The 18924-nt window shown below is 40.4% G+C and overlaps 1 protein-coding gene across 3 annotated transcripts in view; it reads left to right on the forward strand.

Moving 5' to 3' along the window:
* Positions 1–18924, forward strand: part of Knockout (Stork-head domain-containing protein knockout) — a 235492-nt gene that overhangs the window by 70107 nt on the left and 146461 nt on the right. For 2 of the 3 annotated variants that reach the window (XM_076762165.1, XM_076762168.1), the window contains exon 1: positions 10049–10970. The exons of the other annotated variant lie outside the window; for it this stretch is intronic. The gene's annotated coding sequence lies outside the window, so the exon portion shown is untranslated. Of the gene's footprint in view, positions 1–10048; positions 10971–18924 lie in introns of those variants that run through there. 3 annotated transcript variants of the gene reach the window in all.

An 18924-nucleotide genomic window follows, 5' to 3' on the forward strand; every position in this document is an offset into this window, starting at 1 on the left:
AACCCGCGCGTCTCTTGCGCAAACCGCGGCGTATTTGACCGGCAACCTCTCCTGGCGCTTTCCTAATAGGACCTTTTTTCCCCCCGCTCGGTTCATGTGGGACAACACGGCGACGCCGTAGCCCGGTTGCATTCTATCTTGATACAACCGACCACTTATCAGCGACTTATGCAGAGAGGTCGCGAACGATTGCTTACCACGACGCTGAGGGATCTACTAACAAGGGCATCACGTGATCGTGTAGCGTTACGCACCGATTCCGATGAAACTTCGCAGATAAACGATTGAAAAAATTATTTAACCCATGTTCGGTTGTTTGCGTAGACAGTCGACGATTAACGAGACATTTAACAATGAAGGTCGTATTTAATGTTAATTAAATTCCGGGCTCCGCTTTTCCTATGCATCCTTTCACTGCTCCCATTGTCTTCCTCCAAAATTATGTTCCCTTCCGGTCTGTTCCGCGTTTAAACACGTTGTTAGATCTTTTATCTTCGTTTAACTTTTCCTAGTCTTGAGGTCAGTTTTAACACATACGTTTATTTATCTACAAATTAAGACTTTGTTATTTATATTCAGTAATGTATTGTACGCGTGTGAGTACGCGTCTAGGGAAAATAGATACTTAAAGTAGGCAGCAGCGAATAAACATTTCAGTTTCTTTAACCTATACACGAAAACAGCAGTCGGTGATGGAACTTCAAATAGCCATTTTAATAGTAAATTACGTAAACGTTGTTTTGAAGTACGTATGTTACGCGTGTAATATGTGAAAAGAATTATTGAGAAACGTTCTTTGCGTAAATTCACATCGAGTATGGCAGGGATTCGCAAACTTGTAAAACTATGTCCCAATGTAAATTACAAAAGTTAATTTAATTTCTCGTATGAAGTTGAACAATGCTTGTATTAGAAGAGAATATATCAATCAAGCATTTCATTTTATTTTTATGTGGAATGATCAACAGAAACAGTCGAAGGGCAAAATAATAATCAACTACAAGACATATAATTAATTCTTTTTACTTTTATTAAGAGTGTCTGCCTACACCCATATAACATAGCGCCTAGAGGCATGAGCCTTTTTTGCTCCTGCATTGTCGCAACCTTCAATACTTCCTTGCAATCTACCCTGAGTAATAAAGACCCTAAAGTTTCTTAACAAAATTAAGGTAGTCTATACTTTTTATCTGAACATACAGAGGAACTGAACAAAATTTCATCTGGAACGAATAAAAATGATAGAAGTTATAGAGAAATTACAGTTACACGAATTTTGAATTGTACATTAATACGATTTCATAGGCTATCGAATATTTATGCAAACAACCGAACAGGAGTAATATTTCCGTTTTCCGTCTATGTAGAAGGTTTTGTAGAAGGTTTCCGTGGAATCGGTGCGTAACACTTCATGTTGTTCCCTTGTAAGTAGGAATCTAGGAAGTAGTTTATTGAGACAGTCGACGCCTTCCGTTAACGTGCATAGTGGTTTTCCGCGACAATGAAAACATCAAGGAGACGTTACAAGTTTCCTTAATTAAATCGAGGTAAATGGACCGTCGTCGGCGTGTCTGAATCTCTTTGACTAAAACAAAAGATGTTCGTCGCTTGTATCCAGCATTACGGTTATCATATAAATGAAAAATATAACTTCCAACCCTGATTGCTTTCGATTTAAACTACGATATAAAAATCCTGATGTTCAGTTTTTGAGAAAAATATAATAGAAAAATTAATCTTAATCACATTGTTTCGGGAACACGAAATTTTGGAGTGTCAAGTGGTTTCGAGGGTTTCGAACATTTTATAGAATTAATTAATAACACCTTATGAGTAGGAGTCATGAACGAAAAATTTACTCGACGAGAATAATAATCTATTAAGAAATGTTATTAATATGATTAAGATGTATAGTTACTGAATAGACGGAAGTGATACGATAGCAAGGCTGCGTGACAAAGTGACGTATGATCGTGTTTGTTATGTGTAACAAGAGGTAGTCAGAGTTGCTGGACATAGTTGGTATGAGAGTTTTAAAGGGAGTATACGCGCAAAGATTATTTAAATTATACTTGTGTCGACTATTGTCTCTCTCCTATCGATTGTCAACATGGCAAGCACCTCCTGTACGAATAATTAAAATATACACAATTTTTTTGACGAATACTGAATAATAACAAATAGAGGTTCCTAAATTATACAAAAATTTCTTTCACGACAATTTTTATTAGAGCAGCCTGGCCCAGTTATTAGAATCATCCTGTACAGCACTACCGAAAGAAAGAGATTGCAATTGCACTGAATAGAAATCTCAGAATTACCATATATCTCTCAAAAATATTCAGCTCACGAATTCACGACGTTCCATTGTTAAAGAACAACGATCTCTAAAAGAACTGGCTGTAGACACGAAAACAGCTCGCTTCCCACCACTTTGCCACGTCCATAACAGTGTAACGCGTTCCCGGGCTCGGCGCAACGCTTATGCTAATTCTTTAGAGCAGTCTCACCGTTTCAGGGGAACCGTCCGGTAAATAAGGCCGTGTAACCTCGTCCCGCGGCCGTTGTATTCATATAAAGTCGTTCCTTCCAGCCGAACGAATTAAATTTTCCGCGTTTATGGCGCATTACGGGTGTCCCGCCACGGAACTTCCGTGGAACCGCGCCAAAGGAACGCGTAAAACGTTTTCGCGAAATTGCACGGCACTACGGACGAATCGTTGCTCGCGTTTTTACGATAGCCTAAAACAGGCGACGTTACGACGCAAACGACAATTTTGTTTAAGAAACACGCGCTGGGAAAAGTCCAGCTGCGCTGTTTCCTGGCAATTTCTAATGACTTTGGATATATCGAATCAAATCAAATCTGGATACTCGTGTATACTTATCTCCTCAATTTTTCAATATACCAAATAAATAAAAATTAAACGAAGCAATTTTGATCTCGAAAAACAATTCCTTTTCTAAACATCTTTCGCTATTAGTCGTTTAGTTACGCAGTAAAAGTTTATTTATTACACAACCTACTAGTTTCATTGTCACCATTTATTTGTAGAATTTCATGTTTCAACTTAGAAGGTTGGGGAAACTGTGTGAAACACAGTCTTTGGGATTCGAATCGATAGGAATCAGCTCGGGAAATCCTCGATTTCCCCTCGGTTCTCACCCCTTTAGCGTCTAATTGGCGATCGCGTCGTAGTCGTACGGCGCCGACCACCGAAACGGCGGCGAACTCTCGTTACGATTGTTCGAAGAGCGCCTAGTTCGCGAGATCGCGGCGCGTTAATGAAATTTAGATATCCGAAACGATAAACGTCATCTCGTGAGGCGATACTTTCGAATATGGAGGCCAGATGATCCACCAGCGGCCCGTTTCTCACGCGTTTTCTGGAACGGTGTCTAATTGCCGCGAGATAATGTATTATTTACCGAAGAAGCAGCGTCGCAACGGATCCGTCAAATATTTGAAAGCCGTTCGGTGGCTCATATTTCCTTGCCCCGGAGCCACGTCGATTAATAGGACGGTAGCGTTTGTTCAGCTGCCTACCAAATTTTTCAACGGCAAACAAACGATCCGCGTGGGCCGATATCGGGAGGAGACGCGGAAATTTATTCACGTTCCGTCGCGATATTTACGGATTCTGAGACCGGCCACTCCGACGAAGAATCTTCAGAATAAACACGGCAAATTATAAATCGCGATACATTCCTGGCCGATTGTTGTTCTTCGCAATCTTGTTCGAGCGCGAGAACGACCGCGCGAAGAGATATATGAACGTGTACAGTGTGCCGGAGAAGAGCGTGATCGGCATAACTTTTAGGCTAGGCTAGCCTACAGGGTGCACCACGCAAATGGGACGCGTTATATCTCAAAAAGTTATTTACTATGTTAATAAAATTAATACATCGTGAGATATTTTAAGTTTCAATCGTATAACAAATCGACTATCTCTTTCTTTTCTGTATGTACATATAGGTCGGAAGCACTCATAATTTTATAAGTAGTCGCTAACGGGATCATACGTATCATAAAAATGTAACATAAATAACTGAAACGAGCGACAGGTAAATTACACAACACACGTGATAATGACTCAACGCTAATGAGTGTCCTGGATCTGTCAAGGTTCAATATCGCTTAATAGCTTATAAGGGGAAACATATATTCTGACTTTTACAAAATTCTGCAATTCAACTAGAAAGATAAATCAAGCAATTGAAAGTAATCGATTTCTTCCACCCAGACGCTAGGAGACCCTTTTTAAGACGTAAATAAACGGATATCGACTACGATGGTCTCTACGAAAAGACTAACCCAACGAACACGACTAACACGACATATTGTTACCTCTTATGTCAGATACACGGAATCAGATTAAACCTGTTTGGTTAATAAACTTGTTTCGCGAGATAAAGAAAGTGTTCTTATCTCGAGCGAAAAAGCCTACACTTCATACGTTACGACTTAATGTATTGCAACGTGTTTTTGTGAACTAATAGCGCGAAACTGTATCCTCGTCGTTTCGTCGGCGTAATTATAGCGAGCATCGTTTCCGGTTTACAGCGCATCGTGATCCATCTATAGGCAGGAAGTCGAGCAGTTCACATACTAATCTCGACGAATTAAAATGCAGTACGCGCGTGCAGGCGGCTTCTTTTTTTAGCGACGCACCGCGACGCATCGAGTCACGCAGCCAATGAATCGCCGACAGGTTTCTAGCTGCGACATTACGCTTCTAGCTCGCCTCTAGCGAGCTTTCACTCATCCTACGATCTCGTGAGCAGTATATCTACCCTTTGACTATCAAATTGCTAGGGGTCGTAACTCGGAATTATCCTCTCAAAAGTCTCAAATTAACTGCCTTTAAGGATTTTGACTCTCAAATATTAATGATTTCGGTCGAGCTTGATTCTCAACAACCCTTCCAACTCTCTTCACCCAACGTGCCATTCACTCTTTCGCACTCTGCACCGTGCAGAGTCTCCAGAGGCCCCAACGTGGAGGTAAGGTGAATGGTCTTGGTCAGAATGAGCTCGCCAACTTCGTCGAAGTTCACCGCACCGCGATCGCTACCGAAGTAGTCGCTCAGCTGTTGGAGAACATCGACTAAATTGGGGTTTTCGACCTGTCCAGGAAGATCCATTCTAACCTCGTAACCCCTGAATTGGCGAACAATATTCGAAGAATGTGTCAACCTCTTTGACGAGGTATACATTTATAGGATTATCTCTCCCATTGTCCATAATATTGTAATTTATAAGTTTGTAGTGTTTGGTTCGCAGTAAGTGAATATAGTCTGTCTTCAGTAGATTCCTGAGCTGCAGTAGGGATCCTCTTATGATGTACTGGCCTCTATTGCACCTGAATTGTCTTGTCTGAATGCAATATTTCGAAAATATTTCCTACTTATATTTTTGGCACGACTCTGAATTTTTATTAGAAAAATGAAAGCAACAGATAATGTATTTTTACTTATTACTATTCGGTCTATGTCTGAAGGTTCTATAACGTTCTAGAGTCGTGTTAGAGAAAAACACGATTAAAGTTTCGAGTTCCAGTATTTCTAAAAATAATATATCGTGTCTCCTTTATTTTTCTGAGCTTCTGCATGGAATCACGTGCAAAATATTCTCAAGAACTTTTACTTTACAAGAAAAAAGAGAACTTTGAACCTCTCGTAATGATTAACCCCTTAATAGCCTGTGACGCAGTCGATCGTACGTGCAAGATACGCAGAGGCTCCTTAGGTTCGATCGGATCTAGGATCTAGGGATAACTTTGTCTCAAAATTTCTCTGAAGTCGAAGGACGTTGGTGCAGTCGGACACGATGACGATGTTGCTCGCGATCGTGGATTCGTGGCGGACCAGCCAAAGCAGGAACAGCGGAGAGCGTGGAAAACAGGTTTCTCTCGCCGCGGCACCGTAGATCCCCGGCGATGTCATTCGGGCAAAATGGTAACCAGCTTCGGGCCCGGGATTTCACTGTAAATGTCAGGCGTCGTCGCGTAAAACGTCCCAGCGATTTGAAGGAAAGTCGTTCGGCCAGGAGAACGGTCGGTGCCTCTCGTGTTTCTCGCGGTTCGCGCTTTTGCCTCGCGCATAGCACGCGAATGGCCGACGACTCGTGAAATTGCAAGCGACGCCGGGACGTTTTCGATCTTTATGCCGATAGCTACGCAAAACAAGTGCAACTGGCCGATAAGCAACGCTGCCTGTATCGTCGAGTGCGAAAGTTATAAATTCCTCCGACCGTGCAAGGGATCATTTTGCTCCCTCTTTTTTCCACCTTCGCTCTCTCCGTCTCTTTGCATAGTTTCTCTTCTGCCTCCTTTTCTATCGCAATTTGTCTTCGTTTTTATAGTTCAACTCGCGTCCACCTCTCCGATCATTTTTTTCCCGACTCACGTGTACAGGGTGATTCTAGAAATTGGGGCGAGATGTACTTTCCACGATGTCGTGTCTAAAAGTATCAACGACCATTCATAATGAAAAAACATAAAACAAACGTTTATAAGTCTATGATGAATACTCAGAACACTTACTAAATTGAGTACTGGTTCAGGAAGAGGGTGAAACAGGGCTCTTTCTTTTCATGTTCCCCGATCAATCACTATAGTAGATGTCACGCGTTATAAACCTTGAATATTGTATATTATTTCTTGAATTTTGATCGTATATTTCTTTTTTTGTTCGTTTGCATGCTGAGCACACGTAGCATTTTTGGCTAAATGCACCCAGGGAATTACGTTTCAGAGCATGTAATAAACGAACATCTCGTCTCTTTCCCTCTGTTATTCTACCTCTTCTATCTGTCTGTTTGCCCCTTCTTCTTCCTTTCTCGCGCATTCTGTTCCCCCTCTCTGTTTCTCACCGGCGAATACCTTTGCCCAGACGCTAACGCCTTGAATGAAGTACGGTTACTCCAGGCTTTGGTCTTTGGTATTTTATCAGTGACATTATTATTCCTGCGTCGCCGGCACCATTACGAATTTATAGGCCGGCCAGGAGTGCCTCGAGCGCGTTTCGCAATCGGCATATTTTCGCGACGGGTGAGACTTCGAGGTATTCGACCAACGCGCGTCATAGGTGCCACAAACAACGATTTTTAGTGGAAGAATTTTTTACCAGCTCCGTCGACACAAGTGTTCGAATCATAATTACAAAATGTGAACATCAGGGCTGTGCCTATATTTTATGATGAATACGACTACTACTGCTCAAATATTTAAAAAATGGAGAAACTTAACAATCAGCTTCCGAACCAAGACAAATAAATTGTTATTATTTTGTGCCAGAACTGTACGAACAAGTTCTATATTTTCGATGTCTTTTCCCCGTGTAACGAGTAGTAGCAGCTGGCATAATTATTCAACGAGTAATAGTTTCGCGACAATGAGAAATGTGACGTTTCAAGCGGCGCGATTTAATACTTTTGTCAGGAGGATTTTTGGGGCGCTGGATGCCGTAGTTTCGGGGACAACTTTGATTCAACGACGCGATCATCTCCCGGTTGGAAGGGTCTTTCGCCCTTCGTCGCGATCGTTCCCCTCGATCTCGATGGAAATCCCACCCACACGCTCGAGGCGCACATATACGGGGACAGTCGGCTTAGCGGGTCTAACGGTGTGCTCTCGGTTCGCGCCGATGGAAACAGCTGTCGACACCGGCGTTCTTTTTATATACCACTTTCCGTCTCGTCGGTCGGTTTTAGAGGAGCTACGAAGGAACGCTTCCACGTTCCATCGTCAGGACCTTCGGAACGGGAACGAGACGAATGGTGTGGCCGGCTTTCCACGCGCCGCGCGGTATATCGGGACCATCGCGCGCGCGACACGATAAATCCGCTCCGTTTGATATATTATTTGCGCTCGCAGTCGTTGAAAATGGTACCATCGGTCCCCGATCGCTCGTATAAAACGTTCGACATTGACGGCAGCCTTTCTAGATGTAAGAGTCGACCCGGTTCTTCCTTCCATCTGGAGTGATATTCTTTATCGACGAGACCTTGAGGCAACAAAGTTGACAAAGCTGTTACAGAACTTTCCTGGTATTAAACACCTCGTCGTTATAACCAAAATATCCAAAAAAGTTAAACTTAATTTTTCTTTCTGTTTCCAAAATTTGAATGGGATTACAGCACCGATTTCTGTATAAACCACTCGAAAATTCGAAGAATAATTGTTAGTAATTATTTTTTGTAAATATTCCGAAGGTTTGAAATAAGTTCAGTGCAGATTTGTGTTACATTTGGGTCGATTTGCTCAATCCATTAATATCCAACATCCTCGTTCCAGAACAACGTCAAAATAGAAAATTATTTCACGCTAACGTTGCCAACCGCTTCGCGACTGTCAGATATTAATCAAGCTCGACCTATAACTCATTGATTTTGTATGATTATTTAAATTAAAAGCGATTATTGCCGATAAGTTTAGTTTTGGTTGGGATTTGTGAAAATGCAGACTATTACTATTAAAAGCAACAAAATTTCTGCAAGAATGTTATCCGACGTTTGAACTAGAATGCGTAACGATTTCTATATTTAATTTCTCGATCTTTATGGGTACTCTTCAATTTTTCATTTTACTTAAAAAAGAACAAGACTCGAAACCATCTCGAGATTCCAGTGTTTACACGTTTTTAGGGTAGGTGCCAGCCGATGTTAATTAAGCAATCCAATGTCTGTAAATATGGTGTGGCGTAATTCGTTGTTGAATCAAACTGGAAGCGATTTCTTCTCCAAATATAAATTGAAATTTTCGAATACCTTTTCTCTGTATGGTGTCGACACGTCGATAGAGACGTCTCAAAGATTTTCAAGAATTCTTTCCGAGATGTCGAATTGTATTTCAATACACTATCGTGGCCGAATATGTATGTGTATATTTTGTTTAACCATTATGATCTTTTTATAATTACTATAAAAAACTTCTCATAAAAAATAAAGTATATAATTTCCGACGTCTTTAATTCCACATCTAACAGGATTTGAAAGTATAATAGTTTCTACTATCTCTCGAATAAAGAAACCTACATTATGGTATGCTCCAATTTTTATTTTTTCTTCTGTATATAAAACTTCTCTCCGTGGAATTCTGGCTGAGGTGAAATTATTTATAGTATCGTAACATTATATTATAAACTATTGTATCTCAATTTGAATATTTATTTTTTCTGAGCTGTGAAGGATTTTGACAAAACATGGACATAAAATTGTAATATTGTATGTAAGCTATGCAATATCGCAAAAGTCCTGTCGAAAGGGGTGTTGTCAAGGGTGTCTATAGAATGTCTAACATTCTACTCGTATTTGCTTTCTTGACAAAAGTATTTATGCAATAATTAGTAGAAAATGAAACAAAGTTTTACATTTCACCCAAGTTTACCCTGCAAGGAATCTCTAGTAATCGAAATAAATATCTGACGAGCGATGGCGTTGCAGAAATTTCGCGTACTCCGAAGCGAGGTCCGAAAGTGACCGATGACCCCGCCGGAGCTCCTAAATATCGTGAATCCTGTAGGGAACCGGGGCTCGTGCACGGAGACGCGGCGCGAGGCATTTTTCCAGGCTGGCAGAAGGCCCGAAGCGTTCTCTCCCTCGTCTCGAAACGCAATCGTTTTTGCAGCCGGTCCGGTTCTCCGGGCGGCACCGACCTACCGGAACGCGTGGAACTCGCCCAGCGTCCATCGGGGACCGGCTACGGAGTGCTGGAATATCAGCGATCCCCGTGTGTCCGTGAGCGGGGAACCTCACGACTCACGAGGACTCGCAACGAGCGGAATGAATCAGGGGAAAGGGAAGTCGGCGCGCGGATAGGACAGGACAGGGCGGTTATCCCTAGGCGGTATGGGGGGGAGGGGTGGGTGAGGAGGAGGATTGAAGGGGTGGGAGGGGAAAGGGCGAGGAGTCGAGGGGCAGCAGGTCCGCGGGCTGCGTTGCACGGGCGTCTTCCCCCACCAACGGGCCAGTGTAGCACTGGAGGGGGCTGACGCGACGACAGCGGCGGAGAGCAAGCGTAGAGCGAGCGCAGAGGTTGCGGCGGTTTGGAGTTTTCGGTGCCGTCGCCAGTGACAGAGCCAGTTTCTCGCGTAGCATCGCCCGGCGTCGAGGCGCCCCTTCAGTATGAAGCCGACGACCGTGCCAGCCGCAGCCGCTGCACCTGTCGTCCCGTCTATCGCGACAGCCACGCTCGACCCGGTCGTACGCTCCTGATCGTGGATCCTGCCATCGATACGACGATACCCCATAACGGATACCCGTATTCTCAGCTCCGATTTCCCGTCGTCGAGAAACATCCGAGCGGGCCAGAGACACGCCGCGCGTCGCGTCCTACGCAGCTTCTGGATAAAGAAGGATCATCCTGGATCATCGGTCCGGTGGAATACAGAAGGATCGGCACGAGGAGCGATTCCATCGCGAAGAGATCCTGCAGACGAGAGCGCCACAGCCCGGAGAGGATCGTCGATCTCGTGAAACCCGTTCTGTCTCTCTCTCTCCCCGGTCTTCCTCGTCTTTCTTTCGGCCGGTTCTTCCTGGACGTGATCGGTGATCGGCTTGTGTTCCTCCAGTGTTTCTTATTTCCTTACCCACGCCGGGTAAGGTTGCTGCCGCCGCTTCTTCTTCGTCGTCGCCCGTAGTTGTCTTCCTCCTACTCCTCTTCTTATTCTTCTGCTTCTTCTTCTTCTCTTCTCTTCTCTTCTTCTTCTTGCCGGCCGTCGCGAGGAGGTTCGTCTCGAAGAAACTGTGATACGCGGTGAAGAAAGAGGAGACGCGTGCGGGACTCCGTATAAAAGTGAAAACTCGTTCCTCCGGTGACGTGGTTCGGGAGCTCCTCCTACTCGGGAGAATCCGGGGCCCGTTCCCGCGCCCTTTTACTGGATATTTCGGACTACACCAGGAATTCTTCTCTCTTGGATCACCAACGGCTGGATCGGATCCCCACGGCGGCGGATCGAGCGTGCATCGAGGTAAGTCCTTGGAACGATAAATTCCAGCACCCTGCCTCCCAGAGGGGTCAAGAGCTGTCGAACCTCTCGCGCGTCGCAACGCGTGTAGACTGGTTTTCGTGTTCCAGGACCTGTATGCTATCTCCCTTTCTCCTGTAACCGGTGGACACGCCGATGATGAATCCACGCGATCGCGATGACCGTCCTTCATCTTCCTATTATCGCGCGGACGCACAATGGGGGATTATTCCGCAACACGGGGTTGTTCTGCAAAAGGGTTGGAAATCGAATAATATGCGAGAATAGCCATGCTGCTATCGATAACTTTGTCGTTCGAATATAGTCGAGTCAGCGGCGCGTTATACTAAAGGTCGAAAAACATAATAAGAGAAGTTTCCAGTTATTATTCGAACGTAACAGCGTCACTCGACAGAAGTAAACATTTTTGACCATCAAGCTGGTCGTCTTCAGCATAATAAAATTTACAGAGTCTTAGACTATTGCAATATGTAAGTACGATTCAGTTTCTCTGCGAAGAAAAAGAAAGATCATAATGTGACACCATGAGCGAAGAGTATTTGGACTATGTCAAATAATTTCTATAGGCTGGATTTTTAGAGGCTAATTAAAATCAACTATTTAGCAATTCCTGCTAGAATTTTTATTTTTCTTACTGTACATTTGTTATACGATCTTTGTTGGAAAAGTAAAGTATATATATTCTTTTTAATCCAAAAAGAAATATGTATGTATGATACAGCTTTTAAAAAAAAAAGGTAATTATGTAATATGGGAAAAGAAGGATAAGAACAAACCGAATTTATCTACTTGTAATGCAAAACATAAGTATTAATTTTTTACAAGCAATTTGGATCTTAAAAAGTTACTAAAAAGTAGTGTTTCTTTTTATTCGAATAATTTTACACGTAAAAATCTTTTTTACTTTTGAAATCTGGAAGTAGTAGGCATTCACATCCTGCAGAATATAATTGCATATAAGCAGATTTTTTGGGAAATTAGTGAGAATACCAATGTATATAATTGTTTCCATCAGACATAATTACTCTTCATTAGAGTTTAAAATTAGCCTTTCTCAATATTAATATTCTATGCTTTCGTACGTAGATAGGCAGTGATAAATATTGAAATTAATTTACGTAAATTCATCCACAACACTACACAAATGAATGGGAATGATTGCGTCATATTAATATTACTCTATGCATTCTGAAACAGTAATATCGTGCTTATATCACGAAACTCATTTAAAAGTCATTCTTGGACCGTAGTTTGACGACCCCTACTGTAGACAAAAGAGACATCTATCTAGCATCGCGATTTAGAATGGGTCTTCAAAATAAGTGTTTCAAGAACTCATGGATATTATTAGTACATAATATGCAACTAAGCTTTTTTGTTCGAATAAATTTAGCCAATATATACAAATATAAACATCATTGAATTAAAACTTTTGCAGCAGTTCTGCGCAATACACTCGTGTCATGCTATAAATACATCGTGCAAACCGGTTTTCCATTTTTTACAAATTAGGTTTAAATTGATCGACTTCGTTTTTGACTTTGCGACGACAATCGAGCAATTTATCGAGCTGCGATATCACGATTCCGCAGTCAAATGATTAATAGGTATAAGAAAGCAAAGAAAGAAAGAAAAATTATTCCTGTTTTCAAGAATATTAATTAAAGAAAAGGTGTGGATATCGATAGGCAAAACAAGCATTCTAAGTTGTTTTAATATTATGATATAAATACATTTACGATCAGTAGACGTAGTAGACATTGAAAAACCCTGTGTCTAAATTGTTAGTACCTTAAAAAGGGTGAATCTTTACTCTTTGTAAAATATATAAAATGCATTAAAGTCATAATAACGGAATTCTTTTGTGAATTTATATTTGTAACAAACAGACGAACAGTTAGTTGAGTCTTTCACTTGTATCCCTAATAATTTAAGAAGTATTAATTTCGAACTTGCATAAATGCGCATACTTGTACAATGCGCAGAATGAAATGGGTTAAACTAGCGAAACATTTCCTCAAATCAGTATAATAATTTCGAAAGAGAGAGTTACAATTCTAGGAAAAGAATGCAGCACAATAATTAACCGATAATAATTTAGAAATTCTTTCTGATCAATAAACGTGATTGCAGCAGGAATTTATTAATACGTTGTATTAAATTTGAATAAAAATATTGAGCGTAGCGTTACGAATTTGTTAATTATCGTTCGTTTCTACTGATACGATTACTGATATCGTAAGGATATTATCGATAGGTACGAGATCATCGATAGCGTATCGGTAATCGTTAATTTCGGTCGTAAATAAAATTATTAAATTAACCACTATCAACGGTGCAATCATTTAATTATATCGCGATTAAGGAAATAATTGAAAAACGAACTCAGAAATACACATCTTAATATACATCGATTTTTATGAAACATTACAAAAATGTTCGTTGGACCTACCTAAAAATTTAACTGTAATTGATTCGTGCCACAAACAGAGTTGAACGTCTCGTTCTTCTACATGCAAAATAACCGGATGTATTAGAAACATATTTTATAATTTTATTCAAATTTATGAGCATGTCGATGTTTACATAGAATATACAGAAGTGAACTAAATTTTCTTCGTTTCGTATTATTTATTTGAATTGCAGACGCGAACTATAGACTTCTTTAACGATCGCTGAAAAACAAAACAATAGATACATACGAAATTACTTTTACCTTAACGAGTAAGAAACGTCCTTCAGAATATAATCATGGAACACAATTTACATCGTCTTGCGTCCTTTGTGCCATATTTCGTACAAACTTACACATTGTTATCTTTTTACGTTTACCTCTTCGCATAAAACGCGACGAGTTGCTTGGATTGTGAATGAAATCATACTTTGAATATAAATGAAACCATTAAAACTGAAGAGGCTGGTTGCATTATAAGTATCAAGAATAAGATTTCATCTGCGAGGATGTACGAGCACAATAGTCCTGTTGTTCTCGTCGTGTGAACGCCTAGATGAAATAAGAAAATAGTCGCGTAGATTCGTATTTCTTACTCCGTTGAGAATATGTAAAGTACGCAAGAGTCGTATCAGATACGAAGATCAACGTCGAGATATTATTCTTATATTTATGCTAGCTAAATTTGCTCGTACTTCGTACGGGATTACATTTTGCAACCGGTCGTGGAAAAATGTTAGACAGAAACGTCTCTTCGTTCATTTATTGCGGAGTATTTTCAAAGTTTATCTCGTTTGGATAACATAACCGTTTTTTAGATGCATAGGTTTTGGTAATTAGTTATCGAGGAAATAATTAGGACTTCGAAATCGAACATTTAATAAAATTTACTAAAATCTTTTCGGAAGGTACTCAATAAATTGCATAACTTCGAATCATTTTCAATTAATGCCTTTACAGGCACACATTTCTCATTCGGTTTTATTATTAACGTAAATAAAGCGATGTTGTAATTTCAAATACGAATTCGAGAAACACAAGTAGTAAAAGTTCTCCAAATAAGTATTCGTCCTGTTTAATCTGGTTTTCAAGTTACACTTACATCATACCGGCTGCTTTCACAGAAACTGCTCAAGCAATTAATTTTCGCTTAAAAAATGTACTTGTCCCAAAGATTCGTCGATAATTCGTTGCCATCGAATTTTCAACCGCAAACGATCTCGCGAGTTTCTCGTAAATAGTGTCAGATAATTCAAATGTTGATACAAGCGTTTTTTATTATTTATGTACACTGAATTCGGCCACGTTTCATGGTACTCGCTGTGTTGGATCAATTACCTCTCGATAACTTTCGTTCCGCATCTGTAGATTCGCGTTTCTTAATTAACTTTCTCGATAATTTCGAGAGACGAATGTACAAGGTTAATTCGAGAGCGTTGGCAACGCTGATTTTTATAACATCGAGATGCAAATAGAGTTACCATCCTTGGAACGTGAAAAAGAGTACCAAAAATATACCTTTACTTTCCATAAACCAAATTTTTCAGTTCATTTGGAAACAAATTATATAATAGGGCACTGGTAAACATTGAAAAACTCCCTTTGGATAATTTTAGAATTTTAATTTCAACTAAACACACTAAAGAAGACTATAAAACTTTTATGCTGAAAATAAACTATGCTTGTGAATACTACAATTAGCTTATTTTATATTTATAAATGATCTCATAGATGTCTTCTGAAAGTAGCAATGAATAATAAAAAATTAGAAGGTAATGATCCAAAGAGGGTGTCCAAAGGGAGTGTTTAATATTTTTATACGTGTAAAATTGAATTCCTTTAAGTAAACAAAATTCCGTAATATCAAAAGAAGTAAAGAAAAATATATTTCACGATGAACAAATAAAAATTTCGTTGCTCGATCGAACAGATCAGTGATCAAACATTGTTATACGTTGATTTTAATGGTTTAATCTATTACTCGAGTAAAATTTTGCCCATCTATGGTGATAAGGGTTACTGTCGCGAATTTCGCTCAACGATGGTGGCTCGAAACGAGCGTGTCGTGGGATTGACCGTTATAAATCATTCTAAGCGCGTTACGGAGCAGGGAAAATTGCCGGCGTGATCTTTCATCTTCCCATTATCGTTCGAGTAGCACGGTCAGGATCACGATGATTCTCGTTCCGCGACTAGCGCGATTCAATTGACTCGAAGAATTACGCGACCCGCGATGTTGTTCGGACGCCATGCTTGACCTATCGTCCGCGCGTAACGAGACCTACGATTGCTCGAAATATCATTTTTAACGACATGATAACGTTGACATTCGTGATTCCAATCTTTCGAAGTACTTCGAAATTTCTTTCAGTCGACTTTTTGAATGTTTATTCAAGTGCCATTCCCGATCGACATCGATTAAAGCTTGTTTCTAGATAAGCTCTGGTTTCCACACTTCACGCATCAAATATTTATCTTAAGACAAGTTTTATTCAGAAGATTATAAATATTCGAATGTAAAATTCAAAGACTTCTTGTACATATACTTTTTATCGTACTATATTTAATATGTTCTGATGTTGGAAACTTGAATACTGCAAGATGGTATACATTATCCACTAGAACTTACCTATAATTTTTTCTAAAGATGATCATCATAAGTTGGTTGGAACGACGACAATGTGTGCCCTATCATTCCAAATTGATATTATTTTCTCTTTTTGTACTAAGGATTGTTCTAGATGTACATCGAATTTTTAACGTGTACATATATAACAGAAAATTCCAATCGAAAGATCGTTTTAATTGTTTACTTATAGAAGAGTTCAATATTTATAAAGATCGGAGAGTGCTTCAAATTTTCAAACATTATTCGCCTCTTTACTTCTCTTATAGAAATGACAAAATTCAGAATTAAAGGAAAATGGATGATCGATCGAACGAACGAAAGGCAAAATAACGTTTCATAAGAAGTACTTAATAAGGGACTTTAAATGTCACCAGGTAGAGTCATAGAAATAATTTGCGTTCGCGAGGAACGACGTGCGGACTCTTTATTCCTGAATAGTCGCTATTAATCTGCGCAAGTGAATGTCCGTTGTCGTATGTTTGGGAGTCCATCGTGAATAGCGCTGACAGGAGATTGGATCGAAAAGAAGCAGAGTTATCGTTTCAACGAAAGTGGAACGACGTTCTCCTTGATGATTCACGCACCGCGCACAATCAACCATTTACGAGTCGTTCTTCGTTCCACCGAATCAGTCGCGTAAAGCAATGTGGGTGCAGGTCAACGTTTTCAATTAGTCAAGCGAGAATCGATCTTTCGATCGCTCGTAAAACTTGTGCTCGTTTCGTCAACGGTTCCGCGTTCAATCGATTTAATGGCGTCGAGTGTGACCCACATAAACGATTTTATGGGAATTCTATACTCAATTAAAAACGAGAAAAATCCTTTGTCGATTTAAGATTCAGCAGTATCCACTCGTTCTATTCGCGATCCGTAATTTTCACGCATTCAATTGTTTAAAGCTTCGACGTACATACATAGAAATAAAGGTAGTTTGCTCTTTCGTATAGAATTTATTTTTGTACTTTTTACGATTTGTACTCGATCAATTATTTAGTTGTTTTGACTTTTTTTCAAGCAGATTAGAATGATATAATTATTTTTCTTGCAATTCATTCGTGACATTAATTTGATCGAACAGATACATTTTTGTTTTTTCTACATGCTCCTTTTTGAAAAGCAAATCAATCTAATTATTGTTCCCTTCATTGTCGTGGAGTTTTTATCGCGTTGCAGTGACGTAAAATAAATAATTTGAGAAGTTTTTAAACGTATACAAAGTCTGTTGACGAGACCATTACATTTAATCGGCAAAAACTTAAGAACAGGATACAAGCAGCTAAAACGAAACACGTTGTTGAGTCCAGTTCGACATGGAAGTGCAAAGGGTCAATCGATCACGATCGGGATTGGAAGCGTGAATCGTTTTGCGTATTCTCGCTGCGTTGAAGGAGCCGGTTGGGTCAGCTTCTTCGGAACGTTCTTCAGCGGAGGTGAACGGCCTCTTTTTCTGCACGAGCCACGAATCGCGAGACTACCAACCTCGACCTCGGGATATAACGCGGAATTACCCTCCAACGAGATAGTTGAAAGAGCCGATGCAACGTAGCGGAAGTTCACGAGGCTAGAGCTGGGATCGCGTTATGAACGATAGTCTGAAATCAGCTGTTGAAAACACGATTACGTATCTTGAGCTCGATTCGCGTAACTGAGATCATCCCTTTGATATTTTCTGTCGTCCTTAATCTGTGTTTAATCTGAAATTGTAGCGTATTGCGAATATTTCTATCGCAAAAATACCAGAACATTAGCTATCGTTTTTTACTGTGCGTGCAACGAACCCTGAAGCTCTAATAACTTCGACCTCGGGATACGAGATAAAATTGTCCTCCAGTGGAATAGTTGAATGAGATGAACATAGTAAAACGATGATTTGAAATCAGTCGTTGAAAACACGATGATGTATTTAATTTGGAAATATCAGAACAATAAAAGTCGTATTTTTGTACGTGTCCAACGAACTCTGAAGCTCTATTAACTTCGACCTCGAGATACAAGGCAAAATTATCTTTCTACGTGATACTTTAAAGGGTAGATGCAACGTAGTTGAGGTTCACGAGGTCAGAGCTGAGATCGCGTTATGTGCGATTGGATCAAATCTGCATTGTTCGGCGCTGAAAACGAGATAGCAGATCTCGAGCACGATCATCAAAACGGTGATCGTCCCTCCATCGATCTTCCTCTTATTTAGGTCTCTAATTTAAAGTCCTTCTTGGAATTAACGTTTTCTGGAAGAAGAAACCCCCAGTATTTCCATAACGGTATTCACTATGTTATAACAATCGGTTCAAGCGTTTGCCCTGAAATTGTCAAATGTTGGGAATGTTTCAACTCGCCAGACAATGTAACAAAAACAGTCGCAATCTTCGTGCCAAGGGTTCTTCCATGAGAGGTTGCAGCTGGTTTTGTGGAATCCGGCTCTATTCGAAACCTATTTACATTGTTCCATGCTAGCAAGCGTCATAACAGTAATTAAACGCAATCTACCTTCGGGACGTGCTCTGGGAGTGGGAAAACGGAGGACGAGGGGTTATTAAGTTCGAGCGCGCCGTCAGTAATTAAGCGCGATTGCGTTCCTTCTTACAGGAAAGTGGCCTAATCTACTTTTCGTCTTTTCAATTAGCTATTACTTCAGGAACCTCCGCGTTTCGACGCGCTCCGAGCACCTCCGGAGTTTTTCTTTTCTTCGACGAGACAACGTTTATCCTGATTTCGCTGGAAAGCGAGGAAAGTTGACGGAGCGAACGGGGATAATGGCGGGCAGCTGGTAGGACGCGTAAGGGCAGAAAATTGAAGGCAGGTGAAACTAATTGGCGTCGTCTCGTGCACGGAGCGAGTACACCGAGAAACGATAACTT

Source organism: Colletes latitarsis, chromosome 3 (assembly GCF_051014445.1).
Source record: "Colletes latitarsis isolate SP2378_abdomen chromosome 3, iyColLati1, whole genome shotgun sequence".
NCBI classification, from domain to species: domain Eukaryota; kingdom Metazoa; phylum Arthropoda; class Insecta; order Hymenoptera; family Colletidae; genus Colletes; species Colletes latitarsis.